This window comes from Sipha flava, unplaced genomic scaffold (genome assembly GCF_003268045.1).
Source record: "Sipha flava isolate LNK unplaced genomic scaffold, YSA_version1 124_pilon_pilon, whole genome shotgun sequence".
Classification (NCBI taxonomy): Eukaryota; Metazoa; Arthropoda; class Insecta; order Hemiptera; family Aphididae; genus Sipha; species Sipha flava.
Window position 1 is genome coordinate 1,565,563 of NW_020271750.1, and position 27,836 is coordinate 1,593,398.

The 27,836-nt window shown below is 28.4% G+C and overlaps 1 protein-coding gene across 1 annotated transcript in view; it reads left to right on the plus strand.

The window, feature by feature from the left end:
- The first annotated feature begins 10,907 nt into the window (after window positions 1–10,907).
- LOC112694202 (chaoptin) overlaps window positions 10,908–27,836 on the plus strand; it is a 104,651-nt gene continuing 87,722 nt past the window's right edge. Inside the window, exon 1 of the mRNA XM_025569608.1 lies at window positions 10,908–11,005. The gene's annotated coding sequence lies outside the window, so the exon portion shown is untranslated. The remainder of the gene's footprint in view (window positions 11,006–27,836) is intronic.

The window sequence follows — 27,836 nt, forward strand, 5'->3', positions numbered from 1 at the left end:
TCCATTTCCTGAGTAGATAAGTTTTCAGAAAGTGAGGCGTAACGATTTTTTGTTGTAAACTGACTTGATGTATTGCTTTGTTTGGTTTTGGGAGACGTAATAGGTGATGGAATGTGCTGACGTTTTTGGGAGTAAGGAGACATTACCAATGTCCAATCAACAGATGATAAATCGTCCTGGTCGGTGTTTATTATTTCGTTTTGTTTAATTATTTGATTGCCATTTACAATTTTAATTGGAGTTATCGGCTTATTGTTGTATGGCTTCTTTTGTGGTGGCGAGCGCAGTGACGTGTTATTTTGGTTAGATAACGAGCACGGCAGCGTATTATTTTGGTTAGACATTTTGTGCAATGGTAATTAAAAATGTGATTTTTCTTACTTTGGGGCTGCACAGACCCCCGTAGTGGATAAAACCTGAAATACTAGTGATTCGTCTTTTTTTCCCCTTTTTAACGGTATTAATTTTGTTAAAATCGACAAAGTTGTATAAGTGAAACATAAAAAGAATCGCGGACGTTTAATAAACATGTGTGCTCGATAAGATCTGTGCACCGAATGTTTAGGTATATTACGTGCAATTTTTTATAATTTTCAAACTCCATCGAATATATATAAAATATACTCCGATAATGAAATCAAATATTTAGAAGTTAAAATGTATTTTATTTTATTATAATACGTAATATGCCATTTAGATATTTATGTTATTAATTATTCGTTCAAACTGTGATACATTTCAATTGGCTTAAACAGTCCAGCCTATGATTTTAATTTTAAATGTATGTATGTTTTATTTACATGTAATATACACTGTTAGTCTTTTAGATATGTATTAATTTTAATGCAATATTAACAAATGTGCGTTTTACAATAGTATAATTTTAAGTTCAAATACGAATAGAAAAACCGCAATATTAAAATATAGTAGATAATAATAGTTTTTTCTCTCCTTAAATTTAAAATTTTTGAGTAATTTACTAAATCTTCAGTCCAATTTTTATATTGAATGCTTATGTATACATGTAAAAATATAATTATAAAAATAATCCCAATAAGTACTGTGGTTTCCCTATATGTAACCGAGTAAGCGTAAAAGTACAGATTAATCATTACAGCAGTATACTATATAAGGTTTAAAGACTAGTGCGTATTTTCACTAATAATTTTTAAAAGTATAGTTTAAAGTAAAGCTAAATTATAAAACCGATTACAATGAAAATAGATAATTAGTTCAACACGCATCGCCAGAACTATGAAACATGTTTCCCGATATCATTTTAGGACAATGGGGTGTATTGTCGTAATAATTGCAGTGATAATAATTTTACAAAACTAGATTGTACTACGATTTCAATCGTATTCGAGTATAATAGAGTGCACATATTAATCATTAATGTCTAATAGTAGGTACCGTCATGATAGGTTTCAACTTCATTCATGCAATTTAAATCAATATGGAAAAGTTCACGAAAAACGTGTGAAAACACAATATGTGAATATTATGTGATTATAAATGAATGTAAAAAATATAATACACATAATTTATACGTTTTTCATGTGGAAAAGTTTTTATTTTGATTAGTACAACATGATAAATTATCTCGTATATAATTCAGTCAACAGGAAAGCTCATTATTTGACATTATGTATATATAAATTAACTGCGTTAAGTTTAAAATTATTATTCGTATTGGTACACGAGAAATTCGAATATTTTTACATACAATGTACACTTATATTTGCTGTCCTAAAAGTTATTTAATTTATATATATAAAATTAAATAATAATTATATTCGACTTTTATTAAATAATATATAAGAAAAAAATATTGTTTTTCTTTTCCGACCGATTGCTTAAACTGTTAGTTTTCATCGGTTCAATGTTTTTAATAGTTACACCTAAATTATCCAATAACCAAAAATAATTTTGTATTCTAAAAACAGATATTGGCAAAACTAAAAATCCCAATTATTTCGGAAGACTCTTAGTTTCTCATTTCACTAAGTAATTTCAATAATATTAAAGATAATGTTGCAATAATTGTGTATTGGAAAAATAATAATAAAAAAAAAAATATTTGATGATAATAATAATTTTAAATTAGTAGATAAAATTAAAGGGATCGAATTAAAAAGAATTGTTCATTGTCTAAATAGTGAAATAGTTGTTAGAAACATTGTAATGTAGCAAAAACAAAAATATAATGAATTCAACTACAGTTAAAATCTATTAAAAATGGTTTTAAACTAAAATGATCACGTAAAATAAAAATATACGAAAATAATAACTATAACATTTCTTTTTATTTGTAAATGAAGGAAGTCAGTTTCAAGTATTAATAAAAAAATTATTTCAGCTGAAAGAGCATATAGCTCAAAATATTTTAAACTTTAGTAGGTACTTAAATACTTAACAACAATTATATATACAAAAAACCTTTTATTTAACAGCAGCTATGTTTTGGTTATCGGCATTTAATATTTTGTGTGCAAAGATATGATGCATTATTAAAACTGCTTTTAAAATTAAAAAAATTTAATATCGAAATTTGTTATTTTGAATAATTATTTTTTGATATTTATTTATTTTTTTTTTTTTTTTTTATTATAAATATAGGTAGTGAAATTCCAGACGCATTGATAAGATTATTATTTGTATTTCTCCTTTTAAATATTTGTAATTTATTATTGGAATTTTCACATAAAAATCATAAGAATAAGAAATAAATTATTGAAAATTTTATTTTTATTTAATGTTTTCCATTAGGTGGATTAGGTTTTCTTTAACAATACATTTCAGTCTAATATGCAGACATTTAGCGATAATTTTTGAGTCATATTATGTTTTATAATTGGTTTTCCCTGCAGTTTCGCTTTAATATGTAAAACTGCTCAGGCCTATGATGTTAAAAATAAGAAGATCTTGATGAAATTTCAGTAGCAGCTATAGTAAGTTATAATAAAATACTTCAATGTTCTAATTTTAATTAAAAAATAATATCTCTAGTCGTTCATTTCGGGTCCTAAAAATGTTAGTTATGAAGAATTAAGACGCTATGGTTTTTAAGTAGTATTAAACCATTTTAAATAAGACCGATAACTAAGAGTTATATTGTAACTCTAAGTTCTTCTTGAAATCATTTTTTTTTTAAATTTTTTTAAAAAAGTAACTTTAAGTTTATTTGGAAATTAGATATACTTACCGCTACCCCTGTTTCTTACTAATCTTTTATATTTTAACTACTCTTTGTATCTTATCCAACACTAGCGTGAAAGTACTTATTTTTTAAAACTTTATATAAAACAAGAAGACACTATTTTATCAATTTATTGTACTTGGAAAACGCTCTGAGTAGTTGTACAGTTTTTTTTACTCTAATTTAGTTTTTCAAGCACATACAATACGATAATGACGCTGGACTTAAGTCGCTCAAACGTCAACTATTGTTATTCGATATTGATATAAAAAAGTTACTACATTGTAACTAACTAGTGTTTTATTTTCATTTTTTTTTTCGAGCAAAAAAGACAAACTATTAAATATGATGAGTTATTGTTTAATATCATGGAACGATAAAGTTAAATGGAAGTTTATGAATTCACCATTAAAATTGATTGTTTCTAATTAATCATACTGCATATTATACTATGTATAGGTACATTTATGAATAATATGTAGAAATAGGTATTATGCCCTGTCATATTATAATACGTCAAGGTGTACCTTATATATATATATATATATATGTAATGTGTATAGGGAACGTGACATAATACCATTTCAAGTATATTAACATAAAATTGAAAACACACACATACCTGAGCAATCGTAGTAGAATTCTCGATGCAATTTCCTGCTGTACGTGTAAAATGGTCGTTGCAGTAACTACGATTAAAGTAGAATACACATATAACTTTTAAATCCTATTTGTAGACCTCGCACAGCATGGCCAAAACTCCGATCTCATAATAATTTAGTTTTAGCCTGCGTGCGTGTACGCGCGAGTGTGTGTGTGTGTGTGTGTGTGTGTGTGTATGACATATATACGTGGATTTCAAAATAACGGATTAACTTAAAATTTCACGTAAATTGTCACTGATTTATTCATATATTCGTACGAGAGTATGTTAATTTTATAATCAGCGATAAACGCAATCATTTGACGGTTTGGTAGTTACCTGTGCTCATCAACGTGTAACGAGATTTACGCTATTTTTGGCTGACATCTTCCTCAGGCTCTGAACAATCTCAGTTCTGGTAAGCTCTTAGAATTTGCATTATTGTATAAACGATTATTCCCATATTTTATTAGTGAAATTGCCCACGCTTTAAAACTATTTTATCATTTGCAGATATAGTGTTGATGGATGCATGCATAATACTATTTAAGATGGTGTTATACATATATTTCAGTATAGGTGTTTCTAGTGGCGTATTTTTCGGGTTGGGGGTTCCTGGGTCTTAACACCTCCAGAAACAGAAAAAGGTTGAAAATTCATTAATGACTTGCTACAAAGGTACTGAGAAAGAAAATATTAATTTATTTATATAAATCATATAACCATATGATTGTGGTTATAATGATTGTTCAAAAATTTTATATGTATTTTTTATAATATTATTAATTTTATTTTTATTTTTTAGAAACATTTTAAGCATTCCCTCTCTCCACAAATACTTCGAAAATAAGCCACTGGATGTCTGTGCAATCAATCCGCTACTTATCGATTCTATTTCAATTTCAGCATTAAAACATTACAGCTTAATATACAGTTTCGATAACGATGGTAACAAAGTGAAAACGATATTTGAAACCGTGATAATTCAAACATAATACACAATCGTTGGATTAGTAATTTACTAGAATATTATACTAACGACCACTATACCTAAACGAATATTTTAAATATGGTGTGTGTGTATGTGTGTTCCAATAATTAAACTTGATTGGATCATCATTATTCTATAAAACGTATTTAATTCCATGTGTTATTGACTCAGAGTTTTATTGTTAAAAACACTACGCTTCAAATTATGCATTTACGTTTGATTGTATTGTTATGATACAGTTAGTAAAAATAATAAATTTAATCTTATTTTAACAGTTATAATTATTTAAAAATAAAAATAATTTTGATAAAATTATTTGAAAAAATGTATTAATTGCATATTAGTTAAATTATAATAATTTTAGAGTCCCAACATCTGAAGAAGTTAAAGTAATAGAAATTAAATTTGTATTAAATTATTTTTGAATGAAAATGAAAAACAAGATTCTTGTTTTTCTCAAATGATAAATATTATGCTAAAAAACAATATTTAGAGATGTTTCACATTCTTTTTTCATTCCAAAAGATACTCATCAAGGTATCGTTTTTAATTTTAAAGATGAATAAAAAATGAAATAGTTGCGTTGATAATAATAAAAAAAAATTTAACTATGCTGTGATTATTAATAATTTTAGATGATTTAATAAATTCGAAGAAATTTCAAAATGAACAGTTAAATGTACCTAATATATATATATACACTAGTTCGAACAAAATATATTTTGCGGAACGGCTCATAAGAATGTATACTAATTGTATAATAATGTAATTGTTATATATATTTAATTAACTAATTTTTTTTCTCCTTATTTTTAACTAAAATTTTTATAGCTGATTCTAATTGCTAGAAAAATTTAGGTTCACAAGTAAAACATTTATTGTGTAATTGGTTAAGAAATGTATAAAGTTTTTGATAGATTTTTGGCGCGATAGGAAAACTTAATTAGTTTTCGGAAACGTTAGGCGAACAAATAAAGCTTTACACTGTCGTTCAGAACATGTGTTTTCTTTTTTTTTCTTAATTTCATTTCAGCTCCCAAATTATGAAGTGAGTGTTATTTCGATTTGAAAGGATTTATAATAATTTTTTTCGAACTGACTTTCTATAAACATAGATCATTCCTATAGAGCTAATATAAATGAGTTGGAAATAAAAAATATGCCTAACGATAAAAATGTGGCAACCTTCCAAATTGTATGTATCGCAATTCATCAATGTACATTACCAATAAGACCTTTGGGGAAAGTATTTATACCTGGAAGAAGTAAACATTCACTGTTGAATGTTTAAAGTTGATAAATTACATATATTTTTAAACAATTTGTAATAATTGAAAACTCTCGGAATTGTCAAATCCTTATAACGCATGGGATTGAATGTATAAAGCAAAACAATTATATAATATAATGAATTCTAATGAATTTATTAATTATGTATACTCAATGTAATAAAAACAAATTTTATTATGTGTAATTATCTGAACTTTGAAAGCTGGAGTTTTAATACGAATGCGCATGCAATAATGGTAATTTATAATTATTAATTCGAAAACAAAATATTTTCTTTCGATTATAATGTCGGTATATAAAATAGTACTGTTAAATCCATCTAGGCAATCTATACTTGTACAAAAAAGTGTGTTACGTTAGTTAAATTTGAACAGTATAATTGAATAAATTTAATAATAATACATTTTTTTATGACAAAATCCGTATATAATTTATCAATGCAATATTACTTGTATCAAATATTTCAAAAGTTTTGTAATATATTTTATTCCAACTTCAGTAGAAAATCTCGTCCAGTGGTCTCGAAAATTTCACATCTTCTGTTACTAAACACAATCACATAACACTTGTAATGCATAAATGATGAAATAGACAACTAGAGAGAAATGCCGTCTTAAGATCTCGTGATTTTCAAAACCTAATAACTTTTTGTGTTCTAAATTGTGTGTTGAGGTAGAACCTAAAAATATTTAAAACATATTTCTAATGATGGTCGACTTTTGTATAAAATTTAATACAAATTAGCTATAAAATATATTTATTTAAAAGGTGTTGTAAATTAAGTAGGTTTTAAAGGTTACTCGGCGTTAATAAATTGTACGCAAAACAATTAATGTGTTACCTGTTTTTAATTATGATTGGAATTTTAAAACAACTAATTAACCACAAAATATGTAAATATGGTGTTGAATTATATTTAAAACGTATGCAGCCATCAGAAATTAAATGCCTGTCGGTGGCTGTTAATAATATTAAAATATTACGAATGTTATTACCCGCGAATGCAAAACACCAAATTACACGAGTAGTTTTTCAACAATTATTATTTTATCTCTTATCATAGTATGGTATGTAGTTCGTGTATGAAAATTAAGTAGGTTCCAACATATTCGAAAAATGTTTATCTTGATGGTTCTGTTATTCTAATTGGACTATTCGTGATAAAAATACATTACGTTCTTCAAACTCGTGGAAAAGGGGTTAGTATTTCGGACCAAACGAGGATGCTATTTTTTTATTAATTAATTCGATTGACCATTGTTTTTACTGGTGACTTATATATTGTATAATATTTTTAATAGCAAGTCCGCATCATAAACTCACACATTTATATATATATACACACATATAAGATAATTAATCGTTTAGGTCAAGCAATTTAATTTTAGATTACATTATGGAAGTCAATACAGGTATAATTTTGAATAATACACCCGAAACCGGGTACTTTTGCCCCGAGTGAGTACTAATTATAACCAAATGGTCACGGCATTTTTGGATAAATTAAGGGTATATAATATAACAAATACATATTTACATATTATTATATGTGCATACCGACTAATATAGGTGTATTGAAGTAGGAATAAATATATGAACATTTTTATCGAATCGACTACCAACCTTTTTTTTTTTTTTTTGACATTGTAATGACACGAATGGTTTTATTTTTATTTTTACAGGCACACACGCGATATCACTAGTTTTTGTAGGAGTAGAATTCCTCCCTCCCCCAAAAATAAAACGTATGTACTGAGTCACGAATTAGAAATAAAGATTCGAGATTTTGCGATTTAAGAAAAATTTAAATTATACACTTCAAACTTCGTAGGGTTTTTAATGTGCAGACAACATTATTCTAGATTTTACAATACGGCATTCGAGAGAATATACAATTTTTATTTTAAATTTTATGCAATTAAATCATAAGAAATAATTAACCTGCGAATTCGTTTTAAGGTTTCGCTGTTATTTTCTTTAAACAATAGTAAATTACTATTTTTTATAACATTATTTTTATTTTCATTCGGTTAAGTTAAGTTATTTATTGCTTATGCTTTAAAGTGAGTTATTGCGTGTTTTGGAATAAATTTTTCATGAATGAAAAAAAAAAGTAACAATTATCTCTTGAACATTGATTTACTTATTAAAAAAAAAAAGACAGCCATAAGTCATAAAAACTGCATAACTGCTGAAAAAAAAAACCAAAACAATTAGAATACTAAGTAATAACATTTAAAATTATAGAAATATCGATTAAGGTACAGCATTATTTTTTAATTATAAATTTAATCAACCATTGGAACATATCGAACGAAACTGCCCGACGACTATACTTACCAAAGTTATGTGTTCTTATAACAACCTATATAAAAATCAAATAATCATAATTTATATTTTAATTTTCGCTAAATAAAGTAATTCCTCCACAATTACTACTAAGAAAAAAACCGACCCACGCTGTTAACGTAATAAATTGCCAAGTAACAACCTATGAGATTATTGCGTGAAATTCCAACATCTCTGGCCGTAATCAAAGAATTTTGGAACAAAGCCACTTTATTTTGGAACATTATTCTGCACTTTAATAAACACTGGTACATGAGTGGTGTTATGATTAAATTGTTCCTAGCAATTTTTATCAAAATATAAGATACATGGAAACATTTATTTATTTATTTTTTATTTTTAATTCAATTTGCTATGAATATCATCCAAGTTTTTATCGGGAAAAGAGTAAAACTTTCCGTTTGGCCAATTGTATTGGTGAGTAAACGTTTTATTTACACAGATAAAGTGAAAATGTAAATTTCTTTAGGTTGATTTTCATGCGCAGTTCTATGTACATTCTCTTACGTACTTCGTGAAATAATTGCTCAATACTTACAACGATTTCCTAAACTGTGATTATTCATCAAGCCAATCATCAAAGTCAAATAATCAAAGAATAGTCATTCTTTATTTATCATAGAACATTCGAACATATTTCTAATTCGACCCAGAGAGCACTTGTATACAGTAGCGGTGCGTGAATAAAATTTACAAGGAGACTTAATTTTTATGTAACAATTGGTTATTAAATTTTTGATAGCAAATTATTCAACTCCATTCTAAATTTTTAATTTTAACTAGATACTGAAAAATGTATTGTTCATAGTTTCTTGTTGACAATATTGTGATAGGTTAATATATATATTAAGTATATAGAAATTCAATTCAAACTTTAATTAGTTAATATTTTTTTTATAAATATAGATTTCATAGATATAAATTAAAACTGATAAAATGACAAGCAAATTAATATAAATATTAATATTAATCTGAAATGACATTTTCAATACAAATTTTTTCCAAAAGATGAAATTGTTCTTGATTTTTCTAGTGTGTTTTCGAAATAGCATGGTTTTCTGCTATTCTTATTATATTTTTTATAGTTGATATCCCATCAAAACTCCATTCTTTTTCACCTCGAAAAAATACACAAATGAAACAAAAAAAATTTTTTGCGATTATTATAACTACTAAGCTATGTAAATTTATCAGAGCAACTATTTTGAAATATACTGGTAAATTTTCCGTCTTTATATTCAATCAATAAATATGGAGTAGGCTTTTTGTTTTTTAATTTACATTTTTCATCATACGTAAATGAATGAAAATCATAGTTTAATAATTCATCTTATGTACAATATTTTGATTCCATTATTTCAACATTAAATCAAAAATGCTACAAGATCTAATGTTCAAGATAACCCACTACACAGATATACACAACGAATGACGTGTCAGAAACTAGTCTCCCGGACTTCGCACAATAACTATTATCGATAATGGATTCCCTCCCAAACTTTTATTTGCCTCCTATCTATTAGAATTGAGACTGTCGTTCGACCATCTCATTCGTTTTACGATGCCTAACTTATTGACCCTGTATGAATATCATATAGTATGTTTTTCATGTAAATCATACTGAAATGAGTTTTTTTCACTGCGAATCAACATACACTGTAAAAATATGTCAAAAAGAAGATAAATAACTACTTATTGCGAAAATAATAATTATTCTACTCGTAATACAGATATTAAAGTGTATTGTTCGTTCATCATACTAAACTGTTGGTAGAAATGGGAAGTGTACACGCCATAAAACACTGATATATACTTTATTTTACACGTGTTTTTTTTTTTTTAATTTTTTTTTTAACATATTCCCATTATCTTTTAATATATTCACAAGTCTCTCTGGAACACTCGACGTGGTTTCTCGAGGGTCGTATGTATTTTGATCCATCGCGACGTATTCATTTTCAATCTCTTTTCGTCGTCGTTAACCGTGTGTTCAGTAAAAGACAAAGAGATAACCATAAACCGATTTTATACTCACACTATTTGACTGCATCGTAAATCGGTCGCTTGTTTAACGTTAGGACAAACGCGAGACAACTTTGAATTAATGAGCCGACCTTTTGGTGTGGCATCGCAAAGGCAAGGCCGAGACAACGGCTAGTGAGGCACTCCTTTCAGTGAAGAGAAGGGTATTTTGTTAAAATACCCGAAAACTGTTCGGGTGGGAAAACGTTTGGGAGTCTACGTTAATCGAGATTAATGATTGTTCAAAATTGAAGGACTTTGCAGGATAGATTATATTGTTTTCCCCGTTCAATAAATGCATACAGTATAAGTGCACATATATCAAGAATTTCGTTACACTTATGTGAAAAAATGAAAATATTCTATGAGTAAGGTACACATTTAAAATTGAACAAAAAATATTTTGCCAACAGGGGCGGATTTTGAAAAGGATTCAACATTACACAATGAGACGGAGGAAGGAATATTATTGAAAACAAAACCAGGACAAAGGAAAAATATAATTTTGAAGGTAAGCACTTATGTAAGATGTTTGAGACTAAGATGGTATAAGTAAATATTTTGATCTGAATTATCGTAATATTTGATACAGTATATATTATAGTTTAAAACTAGAAAAATAAATTTTTCGAATGTTAATTATCCCGGTCAGGTAATATCGAACTATAAAATTTGTATCTTTTATGGTTCAAAACAGTTGTCTTCGATAATTTAACAACTTTTCGTAGAATGTAATTTCAATGAACATATAGCATATCAAAAATACAGTTATTTTTTTTAAATTACTATTTATAAAATATATTATCGAACGGGTTTGAATAGTATGTTTATAATATTTTGTTTTTAATTTAAAATTAAATTAAAATTATAAAACACGATGAAATATTCAGGTGGATTTTCATATTCGGTATATTACTATAATTTTCACGTTTTTCAATCTTTATTAACAACAAAAATTGACTAACAGATGCTTAAATTTGATGTATATTAAATTTTCAAATATATAAAATATAAATAAATAAATAATATATAAAATTAAATTGTACATCAATCATTATTGGATCGAATGTATTAGAGAAAATAAATTATTACAAACATTTTCAAAGAAATATTCAAATATCAATATTGTATCAATAACCACAATTTATATAATAATGTACAATACAACATGTATTCAATATGTACTGGTTTGTGATGGTTAAAAAAATTCTACGGATTGAAAACAATTTATTAAAATGTAACGTATAAATATAATTGATGGATGTCAATTGGTACATGATAAGCCATCATCAATAATAATTTTTCAAAGTTTTTCGTTTTATACTAAATTTAACCAGAGTTCGTCCAAATCATCATCGGAAAACGTCAAATACTTAATAGGTATCGTTTTGAAAGGTATAAGCTTTTTTTTTTTCGAAATTCATTAGTACTATTCACTGAATTTTAGTAATATTTGAATCTTATCTGTAATAATCCTTTTAATTAATTTCGATTTGTCCTATTTTTAGTCTCCATATATATTATTCTCTATTTATATTCATTCCTTCTACGGTTTTTTCTCTTATAATATTATAGTATAATAATAATAATAATATAATAATTATATATATATATATATATAATTATATAATAATAATATAATATAATATTTATAATATTCATTATAAATAATGAATAATAATAATTGTCGACAGGTGCCACTTTTAGATAATATTATATTTATGTATTATTGACGCGATATATTTTAATTACTTCCTGTATACCATTTAATTTTATCACAAAACAGATACTAGAATATATTATTGATTATAAAGAGTACAATCATAGTATGAACATCGACTTTCAATATTTACAGTTAATTATTTTTGTATTTAATAAAATAAAGTACGTGTTTTAAGTATATAATTTAATTATATCGGCACTTCACATTAAATAATAATAATAAAGCCAGTTTGGTCCTATGCAATCGTAATAATGGAATCCAATCCAGACATTTCAATCAATTTCGTTGAGGCTACTAATACACACTCCTTAGTACGTTTCAAACCTTTTACTAAACAATGACTTAAAACTAAGTACTGCCACTAAACTAGTCAAAACAATGCACAAGTGCTTCCATCGAAATTTAAGCACTATTGTAACATACTTATGTCGTTTATGTCCACTATCACTCCACCGAAAAACCCAATGCGCAAACTAAAGTGAAAATGGCGTATAGATCAATTATTAAATTAATTAAACATGAGTTTAAAGCAACTCATTGGTAAATGAGTTGCTTCCTCAACATGTAATTCCTGAATATTTAATCTTTGTTATTGATTTGTTCATTGTTATCGTTTTTGTACAGATTATAAATTTTCTTTTAAATAAAAAAATAAATAAATGAATAAATGAAGGACAAATATTTAACTAACTATGAAGAATCTCTAATATAAGGTTTTATGTTCATAATAAATATAGAATGTTTGGATGACGTACTCACTTTTTCTAAAATTTCTCATTGAAATTCCAACTAATTAAGCTCAAGTGAAATTGTTTTATAAATATTAACTCGTGATGAAAAGACATGCTAAACATTCATATGATTCTGAATTTTATAATTAATGGTTTAATATGTCTCTGCCCAAGTGATGTTTGACCCAAGAAAAATACATAAGATATAGAGTGTATTTCGTAATTAATTAATTAAAATTTTAAGTTATTTTATTTTGTCAATTTAACCAATCTGAAAAATTAAAATCAAACGAAAAAAAAATAACCATAGAATGAATTTAAATACAATTCAATTAGATGATTTTCAATGGACTTTTTTCGAATTATTAAAACTAAGTGAAAGGGAAATCCTCACCTAAGGGAAATCATTTACACGCCGAAACATAATATGGTATCGTTTTTTATGCATGTGTGTGTGTGCAAAGGAAATTATATATTACGCCTGAGGTCGTAAGCGATAGCTCAGACAATTGTGTGGTAGGGTGGGAATACCGAGAAAATATTCGGCGAACATTGTGTTTCCAAAAGTATAATATTCACCACAGGAAAGACGATTTAAAAGTATATTATCGTGTAAGAGTATCGCTTTTCAAAAAAGCTGCAAACATATACAACGTCCGTTTACCACTGACAACCGACAGGCGGCGGGTCGCATCGCATATCAGATAATATTGTGTGTTATTATTCAAATGGGGGGGGGCGTGTTCTCGGAGGAGGTGCTTGGGGGGTGTGCTTAGTATACCTAAATTTTTAATACCATCTGCACGGCTAATCCATACGTCATCGGTGTGCTTGGATAATTTTGATCGACATTAACTTGGCACCGCCAAAAAATTTAACCTGAATCGCGCGTATGCATGTATAGGTCATTTCGATCCCTACTCAAATACTTTACAACGGTCGGAGCACGTGAAAAAAATCCCCCTGCCCCCGGACGCGCGCGCGTGCTGCAGACGTTTCTCGTAAATTAATATTCTCCCGCCGAACCAGCACGCACGTAGAACTTTTTTGGCCCAGGTATGATGTCCCATGGTTGTTTAATGCACGCGCACAAAAACCTTATAGTATCTGTTTCGCGAAAAAAGTCTAACCAGAAAGTTTTCACGCTCGCAGCGCCCCACCGTGATAAATCATTTGTGGTTTTATTTTAATTTTTTCATTATTACTCATCACCACCCACCATTATTATCATATTTTTTCTTTTCAACATTATAGCTCAGTGCCCGACCAGTATATCATCATTATTGTTGTTATTGTATAGGAACATGCAAAACACGTTGTAATCTGTTACGGTTGCAGCTCGTGAGATTCACATAACGTGGTGCACAAATAATTTGTAAGGTACCTGTGTAGGTGAGTAAAAGAAATATTAATTTTATCATAGTTACGGGTACACTTAACGCATTTATCAACGTATAATTTTTTTGAGTTCCCCAAGCTCTTTGTCTCACGATAAAATAAAATTAAATTGGAAAAATAACTCATTACGTACCAGACATAAACACAAAATCTTATTTCGACGATCGGCGCACATCGATTGTATTCTAAACGACCGTGTACTAACTAACCGACGTGTCTACGTATACAGCTAACTTTTATATGGCCGCCCGGTTTGTTTAATGGCTAATAGACGCACTTTCCAACACAAAAAGCTGCAAAAAATATTTTTGTCAATTATAGAATATGTCCATAATAACCGATTATAATTTACTATAGAAGTCAAATACATTTTTTTATAATATTTCGGGTGGTTCGCGTGCTCCTGTATACTAAATCACGAACCGCCACTGATCTGTTAATTTTCATTCAAAAATATATAAATAAATAAATAAATAATAATAAGTATTTTAAAAACGGTGAAAACAGTTATACTTAAAATGTTGTATTTATCACTAATAAAATAAAATGTTTTCTAACACTTTATGTTATATTTAGTGAAAGCACTCACTGTAATCAGATAATGCATATTTAATTATTTTTGTATTTATCGTCAAATATTACGATCATTTTTCATAAGTAATGTAAACTTAATGCGACTTATTTCTGTGAAACAAAAAAAAAAAAAAAAAACGAATTCATTGATAAACGATGCTAGTCGCATTAAATTTGCATAAAAGCTGGTTCGACTTAAAAAAGAAACATATTAACATATTTTTTTACTATACTTCGAATCAAATTCAAACGATTCCTGACAGTTGTTTTCTTCAAATCAAATCTCAGGTTAACACTAGCGAGTACTACATGCATTTTGACTGTCATTTTATGCTTCTCAAATATTCTTTTTATTTTTATTTTTTTGTTATGGTTCTTTTCTACGTAGATTCGCCATTTTAATTGTAATAGCAGACCATTTTCGTAATTAAATACACATTGAAATTTCACTTAAACGAATAAATTCTACGTCAACACCTATACTGATGGATATTTTTTTTTTTTGTTGCGTCGAGGTGTACTGACTTTAAATTGTATTTGTCCGTTTGTTAGGAGAAAATTATCTCTTCATAAGTTTTTAATGTTCCACTTTTACGGCACGAACACCATTATAATAGCTCGTTATGCTTTCAACAACAGTAATTGTTTTTCAAACTTAAAATTGTTTAGTTTAATATTTAGAATGCAGACTAATATTCAATTTTTGATACTGCGTGAATTGATGACACTGCATATGTATAAAATATAAACTATACTTTATCTATATAACGTAATGTATGTGCGGAACATACGTATGAATGCCAACTTTTGTGATTCAATTTCGTACATTTTTAAAGATTTATCGATGACTACTACGTAAATCAGAGAATTGGAAAACTCAATTAAAAAAAAATAAAAAATAAAAGGAAAAAAGAGAGTAAAATAGAATGGAAAAAATATAGAAATATAAAGCTTCATGCTTATCATATGTATATATATATATATATATATATATATATATATATACATATGTATACAATATGTTTTGGGGCGTAGAATAATGTCACGTAGCGAATAGTAATGGGTATAAAAATGAGGAGCGAAAAAAAATGTACTGTTGTCTAAAAATTATAACGCACGCACAAGACATTAAGCATAATCTCGTCACCGGTTTGCTCCAACATACACCTAATGCAATAATAGTTTACTAACTTTATTACTGTCCAGATGTTCTTCATTTACGCGTTTAATATATTATTCTGTAAACCCTTCAACTGTGTAGCGGATAAAAAATAACAATAAAAATACAAGTTTAGTTTATTTCCCTCTCCCGGAGTAAATGTACCATAAAAATAATATTATTATATTGTCTTTCCAATATTTATTTATGATTAAAATCATAAGACGGCGCTGTGGGTATGCAAATCTACTACGTCCATGTTTACATAAAAATATTATTATATTATTTATGGGCAATAATTATTGTTATCGTTACCAATGGCTTAATGATTGAACTCGTCATAACTCGTAATAAACTGAATAAAAAATAAAAATACTTTTATGCGTGTGTTTTACCGCTGAAAATATATTTTATAAATATAATTAGTTTTATGTTTTTTTCACGACAGTTATTTTTTTTTTTTTCATGGAGATTTTATGGTTTAGAGTGTTATAGAGTTTAATGTTGGTTTTCATATTTGGGGTTTGTTTTTTTTTTTGTTCCATTTTCAGCGTGTTATTGAACAATTTTTATATTATTCGACAACAACCCTTGGACACTTACCATTTTTTTCTTTTAGCTCTGTCCTTTCTGAATGCATGCTGACACTATTTAAATTAAATTTTATAACCCAGCGTGTCTTTTTGAAGGTTTTAGATCAAACGATATTAAACATTAAAGTGTTTTGACGCTTGGTTGATTCAGACAATTTTACTCTAAACAGAAGTTCGTAATTATTTTTTAAATATTAATTACTTATACCATGCTTTGTATACGATTATAAGTATTATCATTTCAGTTAATTTGATCGTTCATGAATAAAATATTGAAACTGAAAAACAAATAATTTTTGTAATAATCACTAATGTATAACTTGTATATTCATATAACTTTTTTATTTGAGCCACACTGAAATAAAAGGACGGAAATTGCATTCCTTAAATATTGATTTATTTTCCCTGAACAAATCACATAAGATTTATTCTTCCGGATTCAAGTGAACATTGATTATTCATAATTTCGTAAATCCTTTCAAATTATAACATAATCGTAATTCTAAAATAATATTAATTTATCAGTTAATGTTAATTTTTATTTGTCTACAGTCCTATACATCGTTTAATGTTTATATACTGTATATAATACCTGGTTTTTAATAAAAAAATAAATATTGTTTCAATGAATTTCTTTAGCGCAAAGTTTTTACGGTAAAAGGTCACTTTTTTGACATTTTCATTAACATAATGTTACATTAATTAACAAATACTATTCATATTTATACTTAAAATGATTAGTTCATGATGAAAATGCAGGTATTAAAACCTTTTACCTCACACATAATTTTTAAAAATATACAAGATTACTATAGAATAATATACAAAATTATATTAATACCATATTCGAATTTAACTGAATCTGATTTGAGTAATATAATGTAGCGTAAATGGTATTCGAATTTCAAATAGTTGTTCAAGATTTACTTTTTTTTTATCTGTTAGTGAAATGCAAAAAACACAATGCCTGCAAGGAAATATTTAAAAATAAGTTCATTGAACAAATGTAATCTGTAAAAAAATAAAATAAATTCCCTAGTGCAGAAACAAAATCATTCATGAAAACTGTTCTTAGAAAATATTTACTAAAAAAAAAAATATATAAATATATTTATATATATTATAATTATTATACAGATTATGTATGTTGTACTCAATCGTATTAAAATTAAATTGACTAATAGCGTCATCGTAATACTATTATTAAAATGTTAAAATTCAGTACAGTTTCAACGTTTTCGAATTAAAGTGTTATTCACATAAATTTATTTTTTTTCCTAACGTTTTGTTGTTAGTCATTATTTTATATTTAAAGAATTGCTTACTTATATCTTTTTTTTTTCATATTGATAATATTTTATGAACTCGGTTACTGTTTTTTGTAAAACACATATTTACAGTCATACTGGTTCATCCACATGTTGAAAACGTTTTATGTTAATATCCACATGCTCTTGATGTTAATAAGTATGACATTTTACTATGAAGTAAGTCGATTAAATCAATCGATAAACCCATTATCACATATTGATGATATTTTTTTGATATGTTTTTACGAAACATTTAAAAACTAGTTTAAACCGACCCAAAAATCTCATTAAAAAGATCACAAAAATTTGATGGTCAAAAGTTTCGAGAGTACTTTTTCATTGTCTAAAAGCTATAACAAAAACACACGACAGATGTTATGAAGTTTTCAAAACTATTATGCATATACTAAAACACGACCTGTAAATGGAAAAAGCACAAGCATCTATTTCGTGTCCTGTGGAATTAAAACAGTAAATATGTTTATATTTTTATTATAATTATTGAATTTTAAAGACGAATCGATGTTGGAAACTTCAAACGGATATACTTTGACCGTAGGCAATTTTTTAGTGAAATGTGATTGCAGTAAATCTCTGAAACGATTGGATGAAAGACAGAAAAAAAAATCGAAATTAGGACAAGCCTTATAAACATGAGAAGCAAGAGAAATCGAATATATACTCGTACAAATACATATATGTGGAAATGTATTACTTTAATTCTAGCGAATAATGTTTTATTCCACTTCAAATAAATTATATGCTTATAAAAGTAAGAAAAAAATTATTTCTTTCCAACACTAATTTATTTCTTGTCGAAGCACAGAGGGGGGGGGGGGAAATCATTTCATTCGTTCTTGTATTATTAGCACTATAATAATGCGTACGCGTTAAATCAAATGTAATTTGTATCTGTTATTTCACACGAAACGATAAATTTAAAATCACATCAAACAAGTGTTATATATTTTCACTGGAATATAAGACATTTTGTATTGGATTTTAGACATTTTTATCAAGTATATTTTTTCTCTTTTCATCATTTAATTTTAATTTGGCAAAAACTTTATTATAGTTACTGATTTAATATGCTTTACTACAAATGCTTATTCCAAAAGTAATGAAATACTCATTAATTTACATATATGAATAAAAAAATATAATAAATGTTTTATTTTTAACACAAAAAATCCAGTTATGGTGAATACTATCATAATTAGTATTACAATACTGTTTCATGTGGGAGATAAATAATGATCTATTAGAGAACCAACAAATAAACTACATCTACATTGCATAAATCCTACATTAAGTACGTTTTAAATACTTTTTGGTAGAATTTCTATGAGTTTTTAATGTCATAAAAAAATTAAACCCAACTGGGTTAATAAGGAATAAAATAATTTTATGGTCTGTAATCTGATTTTGTTGCAAGATTATTTTTTTGGAATTGAACACCATAAAGAAAACCATAGAAATATACCTTTTTATTTTTTTTTAATCTTCTTGGCATGATCAGCACATTATTTGCTGTTGGAAATATTTTAAATATTAATCCATTTGGAAAATAGGCAGTATGTATAGTGAATATTTAATTACAGGTTTTATATTCGAGATTAAAAAAGAAAAAAACATGAAACTACCACTTTTCTAGATTTTCCTTGACGTGTACATAGTAGGTGGTAGTCCTGGTGCTAACCATATCCCGTTCACCGTTTGCACGCAAAGTAAGACAAAAAAAAAAAAAAACTCTATGAGTTTTGAATCCCATTGACGTTGAAATATTTGATAGTTTGAGCACCATTCAACAATAAGAATTTCAAATGTTGTTTTCCATACATAATCTTTTTTTTACAGAACTCTATAAAGGTTTAGTAAAAAAAAAATTAATATTAGGAATCCAGGTTAGGTATGATTAATTAAACCACACTTAATAAAAAATAACAATAGAAATAACTCAATAAAATTATTCATAATTACTTTTATTATTTTGGTATTGGTTACGGACAGTTTGTTCTTTCGCCCGTAATAATATACGTTGCATTAGTGTTCGTCTGTCGAATGATGAACGGGATAAAATATTTTATCGTCCAACTATTGCCGATGTAGTAAACGGCATCGAAATGAGGAATGACTGTTGCCGATACTAGAACGACGTAACGCATGTCACGACAAGACCAATTATTGGTCGATGCGAAAATCGATTTCAACGGAAAATTTAACACCCGTCCGAGCTTACGTACTGTTACGTAGTGCCTTTAAACTTGCCGTTTATACATATATACATTATGCATGCGTGTACTTCGTTTACTCCGCATAGGTATTTAAGGCAGAATACACATTGCGCAGTATCTACAACGCTATATTATTCTATTCTACTGAATTCAGGTTATCCGAACCATAATAGGTGAAACGAAAATTGAAACACATTATAATTATCAACAATGCTATCAAAAAAATACGAAAAACATTAAATTACAACCTTATGCGTTGATATCTCGTCGAAACGATAAATTATATAATCTGATCGTTTAAGAGAAAATAGTGTCGCGTAATACTTCGGAAATTTCTAATATTGTTCTGCGAACAACAGTCAGTCAGAACTTAAATTCAACTAAAACGTAAAGATATATCTTTATAATTTTTAATATATGTATGTGATCAATGATCATTGATCATCTTGATTCGTTCGAGCAATAACGACATATTGTTGACACTAATGAAAAAAATTTAAAAAAATTTAACCTCTTGGGTAATGATCAATTATTAAATTAACTCGTATTATGATAATATACTTTCATAAAATCGTTCGGTAGTTATTTTTTAGTCCCAAATCAACTTAAATCATTATTAACATCAGCCATAATTTACCTATCGTGTAATTATTTGTTTTTAACAACTAACGTATGAGCAAATAGTGGAATACGAAAAAATGTGTACCGTCGACCGACAATCATGTCACGATTAACTGTTTTCTAGTTCGTCTTCGATTGAACGGATAAAGTTTTAACTCAAAACTTAAGCTCAACTATTTTATGTACGTAAGCAACAAGAAAATATTACGATGCATACGGTAAAGATAATAAATAAGATGCGCAATGGGAAATCATATGGAAAATCGAATAAATCCGAATATGATTAGGTACAGATATAAATAGGTGTATTTTAAACTAGTGATGGGAATGAAATCTTGATCCTTCTAAAATCTGCAAAATCCGGATTTCGGATTTTAGACTAAAAAATCTGAATTTTTGATTTAAAAATTTGAGATTTATTATTGCAAATGTCTGTATTCTAATAATATAACATTCATTACATCACTTTTTAGTCGTTATTTTATTTCTTGAATAAGATGATTATGGTCTAAAAAGATATCTTAATAATTGGTAAAAACTTCAAGTTTTACGTACCATTATTTTTGGAGCTACAACTAATCATAACTAAAATTTATTTTATGATATCCGACTTATATATTTATTATTACACAAATATTTTTACATGAGATTCTTAATTAGTTTAGGTTAAAATATCATTTGATTTTGAGAAAGTTTAATTATTTTGTATTTACTATGAATAGTTCTTGAAAAAAATACTAGTTCAATTTTTTCAAATCCGAAATCCGGATCTTAAAATCCGGATTTCAGATTTCGAATTTCAAAAATCCGGATTTCAAACTTCGGATTTTTTCCATTACTATTTTAAACATGATAGATTTCGGTTGTTCGTCTCTGGAACGATAAAACGTTGTTTCTCGCACAGCGAGAATTGGTTTTTCGCTGTCACGGCGGGTCGAAGCCGAACAAGAGGACATGTCCGCCAGAGGTACAAAAACCCGTGGTCGCCTCAAGTGGGCTGTCAACTCTGGTCGTCAACGGTACAGAATGGGGTGCGGAGGGTGCACATGGTTTATTCAATAGCAGTATAAACACACAAACCACCCTCCGGCCCTGAAGAGCGTAAACTTCAACGAAGCCATCGTCCGGGATTTCCAGTCGACCGGTACAAGTGCCCTGGGTCGACATCAAAAGCGCATGGGATGTTTAAGCCGAGGGACGCGGTTCACGTTGTGCGCCAGCTAGTTCCGTCTGACGCGTGATACCGTTACCGCGGTGCAGTCGCAGCTTGTCGAGGACGCCGTTGCTCGCGGTCCTGCGGAGCGGACGGGATGAATGAACGAACGGAAGAATCGAATAAATAAAGGAAAATAAAGGAAAATTAAAAAAATAAGCGAAAACTGTATACGTTTATACGTACGTGAACAACCGTGACGATCGGAACAATCACCGGACAGGGTGGTCTTGGGCCGATATTTCGCGTGTAAAAGCGTTACGGAAAACGATATTAACGTTGAATGTTAACGAGCGCGTGTTGCATGTTACGTTTTTCGATTCAAACCTATTGGGATTTTATCGATCGTCTGAGTCGGCCGGGGCCAATATCACTGCAGGATGTAACAGGACGTTTTTGTCCGCGACCACGCGATCGCATTTACTGACGTGCGATCACACCCGTGCCCGAATATTCGTTTCGTTCGCGCACGAGACAAACGACCTACATCGTCCGATACGTCGCCGAAAAAGTCAACTCTTTAGACATCACGTGTTGAAACTATATCCACACGCGTAACGTGTGGGATGAAGATCCGAAAAAAAAGAAAAAAAATATCATCGGTGCACTCGGTTTTGTACCACGCAAAGCTTACCCGCCGATACCGGTAAGCATTTTTTTTTTCGAATGTAAATAATCATTGCGGGATTCAACAAGCAAGCCGATCGTTTTATTACGGCGGCTCGTCGTGTGTTCGCCGATCACCGTTCTGTTTCACTAACCGCGAATTCAATTATCGATTTTTCGTGATGAAACGTTTCAATGAAAACGGTTCACAAACACTGCAGACGGTCGCGTGGTGGAAATATGTCCTCCCGGGAAATATTACTACGCTATGTCGTGACGTCTGCCAACGTGCTCCGAGCATGAACAATAAATAAGCCAATATTATCGTGTTATTAACGTGTCCGCAGAATCGAGAACACTGCCTGCATACTAACCCTGAATCAATTGAAATATATATTGAACCCTTCGTCTGTGCACTGGGTCTTTTATGGTACAACCGAAATTTCGAAAATACATTCGTTTCCAATTTCGTCACTTGTAAAATTTTATAAAAAATGTAATTATTAATGAATGGTAAAACAAAAACTTCAGGATCATAAAGAGCAACCCTCAATTAGTAAATTTAATTTTTTTCACATTTTTCACAAGTGTTTCTAGTACTAAAAACATGCCTGTCCATTTATGCCCCAGTGTAGAGAAGAAGTCTCAAAAAATAAGTATACAGATACGAAGGGTTAATCATGTTAAGTAATAGCTGAAATCATATCGCTTTTACTTCGCGAGGGATACCGGAACATTTTTACAAGCGATTACGTGTTGGTAGTGTTTCATTATACTTTCCCTTTGGACGATTAATTTTTCCCACAGGTTTAACAATTAATGTATATAAAATATTCGTATGCAAAGAGCTATACTCACATTTTATTTTTATATAGTTGCATAATTTACAAAAACAAATAGTCGTCTTTTTTTATTCATATTAAGAAATTTGTTTTTCCTTTTTGTTATCTCCAAGAAAGCTTTTAACATACTTTTAAAATTCACTCCAAAACTTGAATCTAAATTATTTATATTCCTTTTTAATATGATTGAAGTTCTCGGTACCTATAAATAATAACTTGGTTAAAATATTGGTTAAAATATACATGATGTTATTTTAGATTGACTTAATTATTATAATGTTCCAAAAAGTTTTCAACTGAATTGTTTAGAATAAATGGTTTTTTTTTATGATAGAAAAACTCGGTCTAATATTATACACTCTGTCCACCAAATAGTTTTCATACTTCATTTTACGATACAAAAATCCCAATATTATTTTTTGGTTGTGAAAATCCCATGATTAAATAATGTTCATCGTTTACTTCAAATTCTTGTAATATACAAGCATCCGTCTCGAATACAATCGGTTTCGAATGTTTGTAGTTTTCCTGAAATCACATTTTAAAATATAATTTACTTGGACTCAGAATTTGAATAAGTTTTCTTTATTATGCAGTGATGCAATTTGCAATACCATGCAAATCAACTCTATTCTTCTTTCTTCAAAAAGACAATGGTGCATGAATTAAAACAAACAAGAGTTGCAACTTTAAATATTAGTATTTAATTTAAGTTTAAATTGAGATAACTATATATATATGTGTGTGTGTGTGTGTGTGTGTGTGTGTGTGTGTGTGTGTGTGTGTGTGTATGTGTTGACATTGTATATTTATGAACTTTTATTAAATAAATGAAAAAAAAAAAGAATTCTTAAATACATCAAGTATTATATGTATAAAAACAATACATCAATAATTATTTCCATTCTTATATCAAATATAAACTGGAAATTTTGTTCATTATACTTGCATTGGTTGTTTCCATAACAAAGCAAATATTATTACCATAAATTTATTAATTTATATAATCTTATTTATTTGTTTGTGGTATATTATTAATAAACTTTTCCGATACACTTTTATTAAATTATGTAATGGTGACACCTATAGTTTTAATTCAATTATCTTTATATTTTATTTTATTCTTTTTATCATATCTGCAATGTATCTTATATATTATTGATTCGTATTATTTAAAATAACCAATACTACTAAATACCCGGACATTAACAAAAATATATAAATATTCATTTATTATAATTCGTAGGAGTTTCGTCTATAGAGGCGGTAAAGATTTCTTTTATTTCTTATTAAAGCAGAAATACGAAGGATAAAATAAATTATTATAATTGCTATTGTTTTTACAAGCTAAATGGAAATATTTTGTTAGTTTAATTTAATTAAATACAAACGGTAGTTTATTATCAAACGAAATGATAATGTTCAAAAAAATACATGTAATTTCATCCGATTATATTCATCAAACGGATTGCGTATACCTAAATTAATGCCATATTTTAAATGTTGTGTCTACAGGGGTGGGACACGATTCCACAAAAAAAGTGTACATTTCCCGTTTCCAATAAATTATATTTTAACCGATACCCATTTTCACCAAATAATATTTTTACCGATAACCGTTTCCATCAAATCATTTTCAATTACAAAACTCACTAGTTGAATTTATTTTTCACAATATTATGTGTGTTAGATGTTGGTCCATATTGAACTCTGCAATGAATTTAATTTTGTTGACTTTTCTTAACATTAAAATAAAATACGATAGAAATAATTTAATAACTACCCGCCAGTATTGAAGAGACGAAGCATTATCTATGTAGCATAATATAAATTATTTATATATATATATATATATATATATATATATATATTTAAAAACCTTTAACCTAAATAAAGTTCTAAAAACGAGTATCTTCTTATATTTTTATATCGATTATATTATTAAATCAAAGATATTCCGCTAACATGATATCAAACTACTCTACTAGTATTTCAGTCTATGAACAGTGTGTTTAAATGTTTAAAGAAAATAATTCATGTACTTGTAAGTGATATAAAAATCGATTTGATGAAAACGAATATCGGTCAAATTATAATTCGTTGAAAACGGGTGTTGATGGAAAAGGGAAAAGTACACTTTTGGTGAAAATGTGTTACGCCCGTCTACAGTGATGTGAAAATAAATCCTCAGTCCCGTCATCGTTTTAAAATGTATTTAGGTGTGGTGTATCTGTGTATTATTGCGATCAAAGTTTAATTATGTAAATAACGATGGTTTTGATTTTTCCTCTCAGGTTTTTCATTTCGAATTCCGTAAAACGCGTACACCGTTCGACGACTGCACCTGGTCACTATTTATCACAAAACAGAAGGCTCACCGGAGAAATGTTTTACAGTGACGGTCATTGATCGCCTTAATTTTAAGCACTGCGCAAAAATCAACAAGGTCTGTGGGCGAGGAATCGGTGCTAGTTTCAAACATAAACCTTTTTATTATTATTAGTATTTTTTTTTTTTTTTTTTACTCAAATATAAAAACCCATATCACACGTGTACCTGCTTCAAAATGTTAAGCATGCGATTTTTAACCGTTGACCACATACTCTCGAACCGTGAACGCTACATTCTTCCACTATGATTAGCATATATTATATAAATATGTAACTATGTATGTATATATTAAATCAATGTATATAGTATTACTATTGTAGTTGTAAACGAAATAGACACTGAAGTCGATTCATTCGAAATCACATTATTTTGTGGTTCATAAAAACACTGGAATATTTCTAAAATTATTTTACCTATTTCCGGTTTGTATTTTGAGGATAAACTTTGATTTCCTGTATGCTACGTATTAGATCACCGTAATAAACATTTATGAATCGGTAGGAAATCACTGGACTCGAGTATTGTTCATATTCGAAAAGCTTAAGATCTCAGCATCACGTATGTTTTTTATTTCTTTACTCTATTGAATCGCCGTGTCTTTAAAAACTATCGTGATCGTTACTATAAAAATTATACTGGCATCACATATTTTTACAAACTCCCAACCAACGAGTGAGCAATTTTTATGCTCCATAGCGCCATGATGGCTGGATGGGGGGTTGGGTTGTTCAGGAGATGTTTAAAACATCGTGTTTTTCGACGTCGATTTGGATGCCGCCGTAATTTCGTAGCCAATCGTCTCATATTTTTTACCAACTGCAATGCGCGACCGTTGGTCTATAAACGCGTTCGAATTTGGGGTATTACAGAAACGTCCAACGTGCGACGGTTCCTAAAGGCCGTACGATTTGTTTCGCTCGTTGCAGTTGGCTAGTGGCAGAAGTTTTCTCGAGGGTAGCCACAGGTGTCGTGTGCGATGTTTACGCGAAAAAACTTAAAATAATATCTAGCAAAAATATATAAATGAAAAAAAAAAATAAAAAAAAGAAAAAAAAGAAAATACCATTAATAAAAAAATAAAAATTATAGAAAAACTCGGGCAAGAAACTTTATAAAGCCATTCCTGCCGAAATCAATAAGGCGAAAACATATTGTGTGGATGTACAATAGGACTGAATTTTTAAAAAAAAATATGTAGGTATTGTGTATGTGAAAAAAAAAAATGAAAAATAGAGTAGAATAACGAAACCGAGAAGAAGAAAAAAAGTGATTATGAAAAATTGTCTCCGTCAGCAGCTGATGTTAATAATATTATATTGTAAGATTTTGAGTTTCCGTCTTTTGAAAGTCATTTGCCTGTGTACAATGATTACCGTCAACGTTTCACGTATTTTTATGATTCACTCCCGAACGAGAAAAAAAAATTAAAAAAAAAGCCCAATCGTATTGTGAAGGAAACTTATTATTATTCAAAAATGGAAATATGTATATGTTTTTATATTATGTATAGTATTTGAACTACGATTACTGTTGTTCAAATTCTCATCTCTTTTTTTTCTTTTACTAAACCATTGAAATAACAATTTTTTTCATCATCGGCTATTCGGAAATTCCTCGCTGACTCTGGAATCTTTTTTTTCCCAACCACCCAGACACTTATATACAAAAACACGACTTCCAAAGATTTGAATATAAATGATAGTGTACGATTCGTGGTTTTCTTTAATAAATTCGTGGAATAAACTTCCTCTCCGATACTATGCGCACTGTCAGTTATTTTGGGAAACAGTCACGTTATTATTATTTTTGAATGTGAAATAAAAAATTATTTAATTTTAACACAACCGTCCTATATTTATATTATGTATAAATGTGTGTGTATGTATACATTATTATACTGTCGGACCGCAGGTCGTTTTGAAATAAATTAACATTTTATGCAATACTA